The sequence below is a fragment of the Corvus brachyrhynchos genome, unplaced genomic scaffold (genome assembly GCF_000691975.1).
Source record: "Corvus brachyrhynchos isolate BGI_N302 unplaced genomic scaffold, ASM69197v1 scaffold194, whole genome shotgun sequence".
Classification (NCBI taxonomy): Eukaryota; Metazoa; Chordata; class Aves; order Passeriformes; family Corvidae; genus Corvus; species Corvus brachyrhynchos.
Window position 1 is genome coordinate 2,568,261 of NW_008237890.1, and position 12,860 is coordinate 2,581,120.

General features: G+C 36.9%; 1 protein-coding gene across 21 annotated transcripts in view; it reads right to left on the minus strand.

The window, feature by feature from the left end:
• Nucleotides 1-12,860, minus strand: part of PTPRD (protein tyrosine phosphatase, receptor type D) — a 1,188,396-nt gene that overhangs the window by 651,706 nt on the left and 523,830 nt on the right. For 20 of the 21 annotated variants that reach the window (XM_017732862.1, XM_017732863.1, XM_017732840.1 and 17 more), the window contains one exon: nt 11,971-12,006. The exons of the other annotated variant lie outside the window; for it this stretch is intronic. The gene's annotated coding sequence lies outside the window, so the exon portion shown is untranslated. The remainder of the gene's footprint in view (nt 1-11,970; nt 12,007-12,860) is intronic. 21 annotated transcript variants of the gene reach the window in all.

A 12,860-nucleotide genomic window follows, 5' to 3' on the forward strand; every position in this document is an offset into this window, starting at 1 on the left:
ACATTGTCAGCGCTTGTGCTGACTGTCACGGACTCGCTGCGCCTTTGCCAGCGGGGGTAAACCCCAGAGGGCTGAAAGCCTTGCAGATTTGGCACACGGATGTAACTCACATCCCAGAATTTGGTCGGCTGAAATATGTGCACGTGTCTATTGACACTTTCTCCTCGGCTATGTGGGCTACTGCTCACACTGGAGAGAAGGGCCGTGATGTCATTGCCCATTGGAAATTGGCTTTCTCAGTCCTGGGCGTGCCAGCTTCTGTGAAAACCGATAATGGTCCTGCCTACACCTCGGAGAAGACGTGGCAGTTTTTACACCTATTGGGTGTAGACCATACCTTTGGTATCCCACATTCTCCTACTGGCCAAGCCATTGTCGAACGCGCTCATGGTACCTTGAAGCGTGTTTTGGACAAGCAGAAAAGGGGAATGCATGGAGAAACCCCACAGAGCCGACTAGCAAAAGCTTTGTATACAATTAATCACCTTACAGTACCACAAAATTCAAATAATCCTGTTATTCTGAATCATTTTCTCTCATTGCAGTCTGCAGGCGACAGACAGCTGCCCCGGGCAAAAGTCTGGGTACGGAATTTACTCACTAACCAGTGGGAAGGCCCTCATGAGCTTATCGTTTGGGGTCGTGGGTATGCTTGCGTTTCCACACATACTGGAGTACGGTGGCTACCTTCAAAATGCGTTCACCCTGACCTGCGGCACCAGAGGCAGAACAGGCAACCTCCCAATGATGACCAGAACGCCAACCATCCAAATGGCGACCAGAATGTAGATCATCAGCCTAATGACTCTTCTGATGATGACCAGGATGTCAACCATCAGGCAGATGGTCCTTCTACAAGCAGAGACTGGGATGGTCCTTCCACAAGCAGAGACTGAATTTTGAATTTCTTGTTATGGAGTCAGATAGTTAAAGCCTTAAGGACATTTTTAGAATTAATAACTGATGTAGATTTCTATTTAGGATTAATAGTAGAGTTGTTATCTTATAAAACAAAAAGGGGGAATTGTAGGTACAAAAATGCTGTTAGTGAGGATCTTCTTGTTATTTTTCTAAGTCCGTGAGAGACTTTTCTCTCTCACAGAAGAGGTAGCAGGGAATGTAAACAACCAAGCCACCTGCAACCTTGGAAAGTCTTGTTTATGGTATAGTAGAAAATATTTTGATAATGGATGTTCTAGGATTTTGGCCAATCACCCCCAAGGGGTGGCTGGTCCTTTGTCCAATTAGACTATGAAGAAAAAAGTCTATAAAAGAGTTTGTAAAATAATTAAATAAATCAATCTTGCTGCACAATTCCTGCCTGCTGGATCTTCTCTCCTCCTCCTCCTCCCTATGGCTGCGGGACACGGTGATATACCGTAGGAACCAGGCCTGCGGTAATACTGTTTACTTCCTATAAAAAAGTGATAGAAAATCTGGTGTATTAAAATATATTTAACACTTTTTTTAGTGTGACGCATTTCAACCCATATAGAATAACTAATGACAAAGAGTTTTCAGAAATTAAATATATGCACATTAATAAATTGAAAAAAACATATTTTGATATACTAGATGTCACAATTGCTCATTTATATGTTACATGAACTTTAATGTTTAGACATAAAACATCTTTTTGATTAATCCTATTTTGAAAACACAGAAAAAATAATTATGGGATGAGAACTAAAAATTCTTATTAAGAACTGTCTCACAATAATGTTTGCACTTTGAAGAAAAAATTTATCCAACAAAAGAAAAAACCAGTGTGAAATTTAATTATCAAATAAATTCTACATCACATGAAATGACTGAACAACTACCCACAAAACCTGTCAGGCCACAAAAAACAAGGCTCTCCCTTGAACCAGTTATAAGGAAAGATAAATCCCATACAGTTCTTAATAGAAAAACAGTGAAGGAAATAAACTTTTTTTTAATGTAATGTGAATGTTTTTCTTTACCAAGTTTGACTTATGAATGAATGTTCTGGCTTTCTAAAACAAAAATGAGTATTTACATGTGTCTTAACTAGTGATAATGTGTAATGTATTATATCAAGTTTGTGTCTTCACTAGAGGAAATAATGTATAATTATTTTATAAAACAATAATTAATTACAGCTCATCAGCTTGGAAAATTCAATAAATTAAGTTTGCTATATGATATGTTGTAGAGTGACCAAATAACATACTTGACCTGTTACTTTTACTGAATCGATAAATTTACAAGTTATTTTGCTGCTTATTTGGCTGAATTTTAGGAAATCAAAATGCATACATTGCTGTAGATTGAAACCATTGTGCAAAGTATTATTAGGAGAATCAACCACAAAATGCATTTTGATACTGTTAATGAAGTAAGAACATATTCTTTTGGTATTAAGTCTCCAAGCTTTTCTGCTTTTAAGGATAAAAGTAAAGGATGACAAAATGGATTACATAATGGATTCCTACATTTAAACTTTTTGTATTTCCTTGTCTACTTCAGACAAAACTGAGGTAGATGGTCACTGTGGCATAACGCTTCACAATTTTGTTTGATCCATTTCCACCAGCTGCAGATATATCTCACAGCTACTGGACAGGAACACTTAATAACACAGACAGAAAATTCAATTTCAAGAACATTGTTGCAGCAACAATGGTGAGCAGAACAGCAAATGAGAATAGGAAATGCAATTGTTAAACATTTTCTCTCCTTCAAGAGAAAATTTTCTATTCCCTTTACTAAATTATCAACAGGTCTGCCTCATTATCCATGGCTGTTATTTGTAACTTACGTCTCTGTAGCCTGGAAAATGTTAAAAAACGTTGTTATATTTAATCTAGTGTCATATAATGAACCCTAAGTATGAGCCAAAACACTAAGCTGCAGCTCCTGAAACTTATGACCCAGAAAAGATATCAGCTGCATACTAAGGAAGATGGGTGCAGTGCAGAAGAGAACACAGATTCTTTAACTACAATGCTTCAAAGAAGTCAGAAGATTCTTCTAAGAATACAGGGAAGTCTTGATGTTATTGCTGTTGTTAATTAGAAGGGTACCATAAGCATGAGAAAAGATGGTAAACATTATGGAGACAAAAGAAAATTTGTGCCCAACACCTAATGATACAAATCCAAAAATGCACTTAATTTTTTGACCATGACTGGGCCATGGGACTGTATTTTGATGACTTTTGTAGTGTCATTTCTTAGAGAACAAGACCCAGAGAGGGACTGTGTGTAGTAGTGAGGGAGAAAAGAGTAGTGTACTTTTTTTATAGATTAATCATAAAGACTTTAAGCAGGACGGGGAAAGGACGCAGATGTCTCTCTTTAATATTGAAGAGAAGAAACAGCTAATGCAAGTACCAGGATTTTGGTGAAAAAAAAGAAAATATTAATTTAAGTGAGAAAAAGGCAAAATATCTCGTCATAGTGGAGATCTTGCACATTCCCCAAGGATAAAAGTTGGGATGTTCTGGAGAGACTGCAAAGGGCCTCTGTAGTATAAGGAAAAGCAGGAGGTGAAAGTGGTAAGCACAGAAATTATTACCCAGTATTCAAGGAAGAGACACATGAGAGAGAAAACCCGAACAAAAAGGAGAAACCCTGCATTGTTAATCTGAAACTGGATGAGATGGGAATCAGCATCTCACTGAATATTCACTGCTGTAGTAAGTACCTGTACAAATTGGTAACATTTTAGGGCCTAGTAGAAGGGTGGAGAAGAAGAAAAGAAGTAGTAAGATTAGTCAAAAACTGAAGACTGAATCAGAGAATCATTGAGATGGGTCAAAAGTGAGACAATTCCAGAGATATTCAGCAGTGTAGCTCCAGTATCCTTTTGGGCTCCCCTTACATTTCTCTCTTCAAGTAAAAGAACACGAGAAATCTAACCTGCTGACTTAAATGTTTGTGCATGCAACTTAATTACTAGTTTACTAACTGAACAAAACAAAAAGTTTGATTGGGAAAGCTTGAAATGAGACCAGTAGAGAATAATTTCCATTTTTATTTATTTGTACTTCATAGGAAATGTAAAATAAGTTTCTTTTAACAAAAGACGTAGCTTCTCTAATATCAGTTTGTTACACTGTGAATTAAAGTTAAGGACAAATAAAAATGAAAAACATGCAGTAGCTGGTATTTGATTTCAAAGAAGCACAATTCAAAAATTAGGGAAATAGCAAAAATTTGAATGAGGCAAATTTTTTTCTCCCATATAATGCCTGAATTCTAAAATAAATGCATTTTCATCTATTCGTATTAAGAATAATAGAAATTTTCTATCACAACCTCCCTCCTCTTTGTCCCATTTCTAGAAAATACTTAGTGGAAGCTTGTTTTCTGTTGAGTTAGTCCTGATTTGTTTTACAGCCTTTATGCATCATCCTATTTTATCTTTTCCCTTTTCCCTAACAGATTTAGGTTCTTCCTTATGATCTTATTAGATTTTATCTTTTTCCCTTTGATGAATTTCTCAAACATGCTCAAACAGAACTGAGCTTTGGTATTTAAGAGTTTTAACACTATGTTCATGGTAAAGACTGTTGCATACATTCTCATAAAACAGGAAGTTCAACATTCTCTTAAATAGTCCCATTAAAAGTTAGAATTCCGTTGAGCTATCATAATTTATTTTGAAAATTGTAGTATTAGTAATTGAAATGTGTGAATTTAATAAAATATTATTTATTTTCCATGATTTTATAAATGCAGAGGACAAAGGATTGGTCATCAATGGTGTGTTTTCTTTGGTGACTTCAGTCATTCTTTGACTTCAAGTTTTGGAAGCTAATGTCCTGTTAATTTCCCCTTGTTATGCCTTACAGTATTAAGTATTAAATACTAATATAAAATAAATTACTTTTGACTCAGAAAAAAATTACTCATTAAATAAATTTCTTTTACAGTAAGATGGAGTTTACAATCTTATAAAAATGTGATATTTGGAGGCTATAAAATTCTCTTATAGAACTACTTGACATTTGTAAAAAAAGGAAGAAATGTTGATGGAAAAAAATTAGAGGGAAGCTTAATGGTTGTGAAACATATTTTGGCCAGCAATCTTTATTAAAAATTATCATTTTTACAGCTTAAACATTACTGAAGAAAAAAATCACCAAGGAAAACATGAGAGTAACTAATAACTTTGTCTTGTAAGAGGTAAATTCCCTCTAGTTTAAAGAGTTTTGCAAGTTAAGAAGACTTGCTCGATATCCAAAAAGTGAACAGTTAAAATTCACGTATGTGAATTTCTCTGTCTTTCTCAAAACTTACAGCACAGCTACAGCTGTAGCTGTCCTGAAAGTAATACGAATCTTTTACATAGGACACCATGAAATATGTCTCATTCCTTTTTACTGCAAGACTATGTGTGTTTGCATGTATCAAGAATTTTTTTCTTTTATTAGTTTGCAGTATTAAACACATTTCAGTGAAGATTCTGAGGCAAATTTCTCCATCAGACATGGTCTGGAGCCAAAGACCACACTGCAGGGAGAAAGAAGCAAGACCTTGAAATTAGTGATGAGAGAGGGACTCAAGACCCATGAGTGGAAAGCACTGAAGCCCTGAGGAGAGGCAGTTTTGACTCTTCTGCACAAGCCAGGAGAGGAGCAAGAGCAGACACCCTGTAGTGATTCAAAAGCAGCCTCTGGTGAGTGTGAGTGAACAGGACCACAGTGAGGAGAGCAGGCAAACAGTGTGTGGTGTGGCAGTTCATGTGTCAGTTTGCACAGCAAGGGAGAGCACTCACCCACCAGCAGTAGAGGTAATCTCAGCTGGTGGTCACCACGTCCTTGGAAGAAACACAGCAATGTTTTCCACCTGATGGCCAACCATGTCCTCAGCATTCACCAGAAAAGATGTGGTGACACAAATGAAGTGCCCATGAAAACATGCAATTGTCCAGGTTACAGGCTACAGGGAGTGCCAGAGCCTGGTGCTGGAATGGAGCAGTAATAGAGATAACAGCTGTGTGACCAGGTGGTTAATCTGGTCTGCCTGGTGACAAAGCTGAGAGAGTAGGTAGAAAGGTTAAGAAGTATCACAGACTCTAAAGATGAGATAGAGTGCTGGAACCATGGTCTGCCTCCACTGAGACAGGAGCAGACACCAGAAAAAACTTCAGATCTGTGTGTTCTGCATCCTCCTCCTGCCAGGCTGAAAGGAGTAGATCAAAAGTGTTGCAGGCAGTGACACTGGGATAAAAGACAGGCCTTGTCTACTTTTATATGGCTTCGTGGCTTTAAAGCCATGCGGGGGAGGAGATAATATAGCTCTTGGCAAGTTGTGAAATGACAGACCAAAATTAGAGGGACAGAGTGCTTGTGAGGGCACCGCGTTGGTGACTCTGAGTTGTGCTAGTCACGCTGGACCACGCTTCAAGTCTTAGGAAGATGAGGAAGGGGTCCTGAGGTAACAGAAACCAAGAGGGAAATATGAGGGAAATATCTCAAATGAATTAAGGCATGTTCCTTTAAGAAGATAACATGTCTCAGCCCAGCTGAGTTGCCATTACACCAATACACGCAGCACAAACAACAAACAGGAGGAGCTTGGAGCCACTGGAAAGTTATGACCTTGTTGATATTACTGAATCTTTGTGGGACAAATCTCATGCCTGCAGTGTGGCTGTCAAAGGCTACAGGCATTCAGAAGGGACAGGGATGAAAGGACGGGTGGAGGAGGTGCCCTCTACACCAAGAGCTTACTGACAAAGCCCTTTTGCTCCAGCTCACAGGCTGTCGTCCTGTGAGGGGATTTCAACCACCCTGACATCTGCCGGGAAAGTAGCATGGCAGAAGCAGGCAATCTAGGAGACCCCTGGAATGCATGGAGGATAAATTCTTAAGCCAGATGATAAACATACCAACCAGAGGGGACAGAATACTGGATCTAGTGGTGATCACACCAGTGTGTGAGTTAATCAGGGATGTCAAGATTGGAGGCAGCCTGGACTGCAGTGATCATGCATCAGTGGACTTTGCCATCCTGAGGGATACGTGTCAGGTGAAGAGTAAAATAAATGTCCTGAACTTCAGAAAAGCAAAATTCCAGCTCTTCAAGAACTTAGTCAATAGAACCACCCTGGAAAACCACCCTCACTGACAAAGAAGCAGCGGGAATGCAAGAATTAGCTATGTGCAGGAACAAAAATTTGGGCAAGAAAGGAAGGAGACCAACATGGCTGTGAGTAAGGAACTTCTGGTCAAACTAGCAGGCAAGAAGCAAATGCAGAGGCAGTGGAATCATGAACAGGCATCCTGGGAAGAGTACAGGGACTCAGCCTCGTTGTGTCAGGATGGGATTAAGAAGGCCAAGGCAAATCTGGAGCTGAAATTGGCAAGGGACCCAAGGAATAACAAGAAAGATTGTATGTCAGCCAGAAAAAGGTCAAAAAAGGCTACCCAGTGAGTAAAACTGGATGAGAAAGCTGAGGTAATCAAAAACTATTTTGCCTCAGTCTTCCGTGGCAACTTCCAGAAGCTAATGTCACTTCCCACACCTCTCAAGTGGGTTGACCACAAGACAAGGACTGGGGGAACTAAGGTCCTCCCATTGTAAGTAAAGATCAGGTTCATGACTACCTGAGGAACCTGAAAGTATTATGTCAGTCTATGGGACGAGATGAAATCCATCCCGGAGTCCTGAGGGAATTAGCTCATGTGGTTGACAAGATAGGCTCCATGATATTTTAAAAGCATGACAGTCAGGTGTAGTCCTCGCTGACGGCAGAAGGGGAAATACTGTACCCATCTTTTAAAAAGGTAGAAAGCAAGACCCTGGAACTACTAACCTGTCAGCCTCACCCCTCTCTCTGGGAAGATCATGGAACAGATCCTCATAGAAGATGTACAAAGGCATACAGAGGACAGGGAGGTGATTCAGGACAGTCAGGCAGTGTCATCAATGGTGAGTTTAATCAACATATTTTTAAAAATAAAAAGGTATGTATCATAAAATATTGGCTATTTTAAATATTTAGTCTTCCTACTAACTTCTAAATAAACATTCTGAAAGAGTGCATTTAAATTGCGTGGTCCATTAAAAATACATTAGTTATAAAGAATTGAAGTCTAGGAATGAATGTTCTGTATTAGATACATCTTTCATATTATTTTGTCTGTATCAATTAATCTAAGTCTTTCCAAAGAAACTGAATATACTGACATCTACGCCATTCAATCAATGGCTTTGTGACAGAGCTATAAATACCTGAGTACCAAGAGTGGGAAGGGAGAGACTATTTGTGGAAAATGAGGATTATGGCACATCTGTAATCACCTACAACATCAGCATTCATACAGTAAAATGGATGACAATAAAAAACATACACCTGAGAAGAATACATTATCTAAAGCTAGCATAAGCAGCATAAATGTTTCATTACCATGGAAATGGTGCACAGTACATGACAGCAGAAAAAGTCAGTTGAGATGGGCAATTTTAATTTATATTGATAATATGATCACAGGTGTGCTTTCAATCATTTCACCACTTCAGGTTTCTCATCAACTGTCACTAATAATTTCACATGACAAGCACAATGCTCTTGTGACATTACAAATGCAACCTGGAGTTACTTACAGTGCCTGCTGACTGGCAAGCCACTGTCTCTACTGCCAGGGCAAAACTCTAGAAACCCTATTTAGTACACCAGAGGTCTCTCAGCCTCTCCATGATGCACTGTGGCATTTGTGTTTTATGCAAAGTGTGGCTGATGCAATCAACGTAACTAAAAGTTTTGACAGTGCTCTTCAAAAGAAACAGTGCCTTCTGGGTGAAGATGGAAAAGAAGCAGGACAGGATTCAGAATTACCATGAGAGAGAGATATATATGATCAAAAACCTAAGATCATTTAGGGATTCATTCAACTGAAAAGCAGGATAATCTTAATCCATAAGGCTTTCTGGCTCACAGACTCTTCGTGCTTTAAATTTCAGAAAATCTTAACTAAATTTCCTGTATTGCATGCCCCACTTTAGCTCTAATAATACTGCTGTGTCTGAGGTCTAGTTGGTGCCAAGAACATATGAATCAGGAAGTAGCATTCATGATTGCAAATAAATACTGTATTGTGAGAACACAAACAAAAGACAGTGAAATTGCAAACCCAATGCATTCTTAGTTTAACATACCATTTATATAACAAATCTTACATATTCCTGCATAGTGCTTTTCATCAGAAAATTCGTATCTCCTTCCTTTGCCCTGCATACTTCAGATGACTTTTAGAATGAATTCTACAAAACACTATTAGTATGAAGAAGGTTTATAGTTGTCTCATTTCATGTTTTTTGTCCCTGAAATCATGCTACTATTAAGATACATTAGTAGCTTTTGAAAAGAAATTGTATGGGCAAAGTTAAAACACAAATTTTGTCTGAGTCCAATGATAAGGTCTATCAAACAAGCTATTTCACCATAACATACGTATTAAAATTAAAACATCATAAAATGTTAAATTTCTAATTTTAATGTATATTTCCTGTATACAATTTTTGACCATTACAACTAACTTAATCAGAGCTCCATATACACACTAATATTACGATTAATAATAATATGATAATATTCATATATAAAATATTGTTTGCATTAATATGAGTACTTTTTTTTACACTAAGGATGGTAGAGAATTGCTTTAAAGCAATTTTTAATAAGAAATGGGGGTCTTCTATGAGAGTAACAATTAGATTATTACACACTAATGCCATACTGGAGCCACTAATAACCATGAATGAAAATATAACTTCTCATGGTACAAAGTGCTTTTACATGTTATTTATAAAATATATGCTCACCTCTGGTTTCCTTAATTCCATTTATTGGGTTTTCTTTTCATTTGTTTTGCAACTGCTTTTTGTTGTGTCATTTTCATACTAAATTAGTATGAATCTGATAATTAAATGTAACTGTCATTATAGGAATTTAAGAAACCTAGAAGGAAAATGCCCAACTTTCCTAGTAGTTATAACTGTTCCTCAGTAACAGATGCAATGACATTAGAGAAAATGTTACTGTCATTTTCCCTTTCTTAAAATATTTTACTTTAGGATGACTGTTGCAAAAATGGACTAAGTAGCATTTAAACAGTTCCATTTCAGAACATTCAAATATTTTCTTTGTGCTGAAGATTATTCCCCATGAGAGAAGGATGAACAGAAGGAAACTATGCTCTTCTGCTTCCTATTTGCTTAGCACAGGTGTCAACCAAAGTATCAACACAGACAACAGAAGGGATAAAATCTTGGCTTCCCTGATATAAATGGCATTTCTCCCATTGACCTTAATGGGTCGGGGTTTTTTAGAGCTGTTTCTGGACTCACAGTTGCCAGAATGTGAGACTCCACTGAAAAGTCAACTTTCTCCACTGTGTGAGATGAAGGCAGATGGGATGTACATGGTAGTCAGAGCAGAACATTGAACACTGATGGTTCATGGCAAAGTTAACATGCTGTAGAGTGCAGAGCATTTCCTAACAATAACAATATATAATTTGCTTCTTTCATTTGACATTGTCTCATAAATAAAAGATAGGGGGATGATGAATTATAGTTTACAAACACTAGAGCTAAATAATCATCGTTGATTGCTAATAAACTACAATGAAACCTGATTCATACAAATCAGAAGTTGTACTGCAGCAATAAATATCTAGGAGGGCACTGTACATTAATAACAATTTTTATGCTGTTTATTTGAATATCAATTTATATTTGCATAGCTCTTGGCTAGAAACTAGTGGGAAAATATTTCTTCAACAGGTTGAAACAAATCACTGTCAGCAACTCACTTTTCTGCTATATTTTGAGTTTGAAACATTTACACTTTGTCATCATAAACCACCTTTCTTGACACAGCAGACTAAGAGTTAAAATTAAATATATTGTTGTTAAAATTTCAAACCTTATTGAGATATTAATTTAAAATTGGTTTTACACCAACACTGAGAAACTCTACCTTTTCCTTCATATTCATTACTTTCACAAAATTATTTGCCTGTTTTAGCAACGTAATTATAGTGATAGTAGTATTAGAACTTCTATGGTATGGTATAGTTTCTGTCAGCTGTTAAGGTTAGACTCTCTGTAGTGAATCCTATTGTCAAAGCTGCTAAAGGATGCTTTACACACACATAATTGCTACAGTTGATCCAAATTCTACAGTAATTACAGTATTAGAATAAATGGGAACATGGCAGCACATCACCTAAGAATCCTCTGGCAGTACAAAGATAAGTACAATTGCTGTGCACAGCTTTGTCTAAGCCTTTTAAGGCAATCTCCAAGATTCCACTATGTAAGTAGCAAAAGATCAGCTTTCAGACTCCTATTTTTAATTCCCACCACAATAGCTGCGCATTCTGTGGCTGACTGGAGTTATTTGTGTTTGCCAGTATTTTTGAATAATGGACAGAGGTAAGGAAACAGAACAAAATACACAAAAAATTTCTCTCTTCAGTACTTGAAAAAAGAATTCCAGTTGATGAAATTCAAAGCTACTCTTGCTATCTTAACATTTGTTTTTAAATTTCAAAACCCTGATTGTTTTTTCTTTCTCAACCCCAGCATTGCTCTTTTTGAAGGACCTGTCAGTTCAGTGCAATTTATGATGGGTCATGAAAAACCCTAGAGGCACACATTCCTGTCCCCTTAAAAAATTTGGAATTTAGGTTCCAAAGAATGAGGAACTTATTTCGATGAATAAGTTTAAATCACAGACTATCAAGAATACATGTGATTCAATTAAAATACTAGTAACTTTCCTTTTATGTAGGTTAGCCTAAAAATTTAATATGAGCTGTCACAATCAAGCCTATTAGTAACATAAACTTTTCCAGAATCTTGCATGTTACACTGCACATAAAACAAACAACTCTTTGCTCAGCACCCAAAGCCCATCCCCCTTGCCCTTGTCCCCCTTTAAAGGACTAGTTCATTTAACATTTATATTGTTAAAAAAAAAAAAAAATACCTTGTATTCCCCAGTCTAATTGCAGACCAACAGAACCTGCAAAGTAAGAAAAAAAGTCTGCACAATTAGTTAATGATTACATATATGTACACACACAGGTAGACAAACTGACTATTTTTACAAGTAGTGAATGTGCTATCTGATAGTGCAATGATAGGTACAAAAGCAACTGAGCAGTCAAATATTTCCTTCTAGATGCACTGAAAATGATTCAGAAAGCATAACAGGTAACATGTTGACATTAAACATAAACTCTTAGGTTCAGATAATTACCGTTTTTAGGCTGATAGTTAGCGGCCTCCTATTCCAGGAGCTGCTGAATGTTTTAGCAGTCAAAGTGCTTTGATATTCATTTTGTACTATGTTTGAAAATATTACTGTCTAATGCAAATGTCTTGAGTTTCCCCAGTCTTACATGGAAAAAAGATTTCACTATCTCCAACAAGGATACAAACAAAGCATCATGCCTAGGAAGCCTATAGTTTTTTTCTGGCCTAGGAAAATCCTAATCACAGATGAAAACTACTCTACACAGCATGCTCGGGTAGTAGAGAAGGACAAAAGGTGATGATCTTAAAAGACAGACTATTTCTCCTGTTGCAAAGAGCTTATGCTCTACTTGCATCTTTCATAAAGTAGGCTCATTTTTATGATTCCTAATTATTACTATTTTTCAAGTCAAACTATGTGAAATCAACCTATGTTAATGAAACCAAACTTTCCCAATTTCAAGCAAATATGATGATCATACAAATTCTAAACATAACATTTGTAACTATTCATTCCCATCAGTCCCTTTGAAGAGGTCTATGGTATTTAATTTCCATTTCCTTGTTTTAGGAATAATAGGTTTGTATTTTTAAAAAAATCCAAAACCAAAACCAAACAAA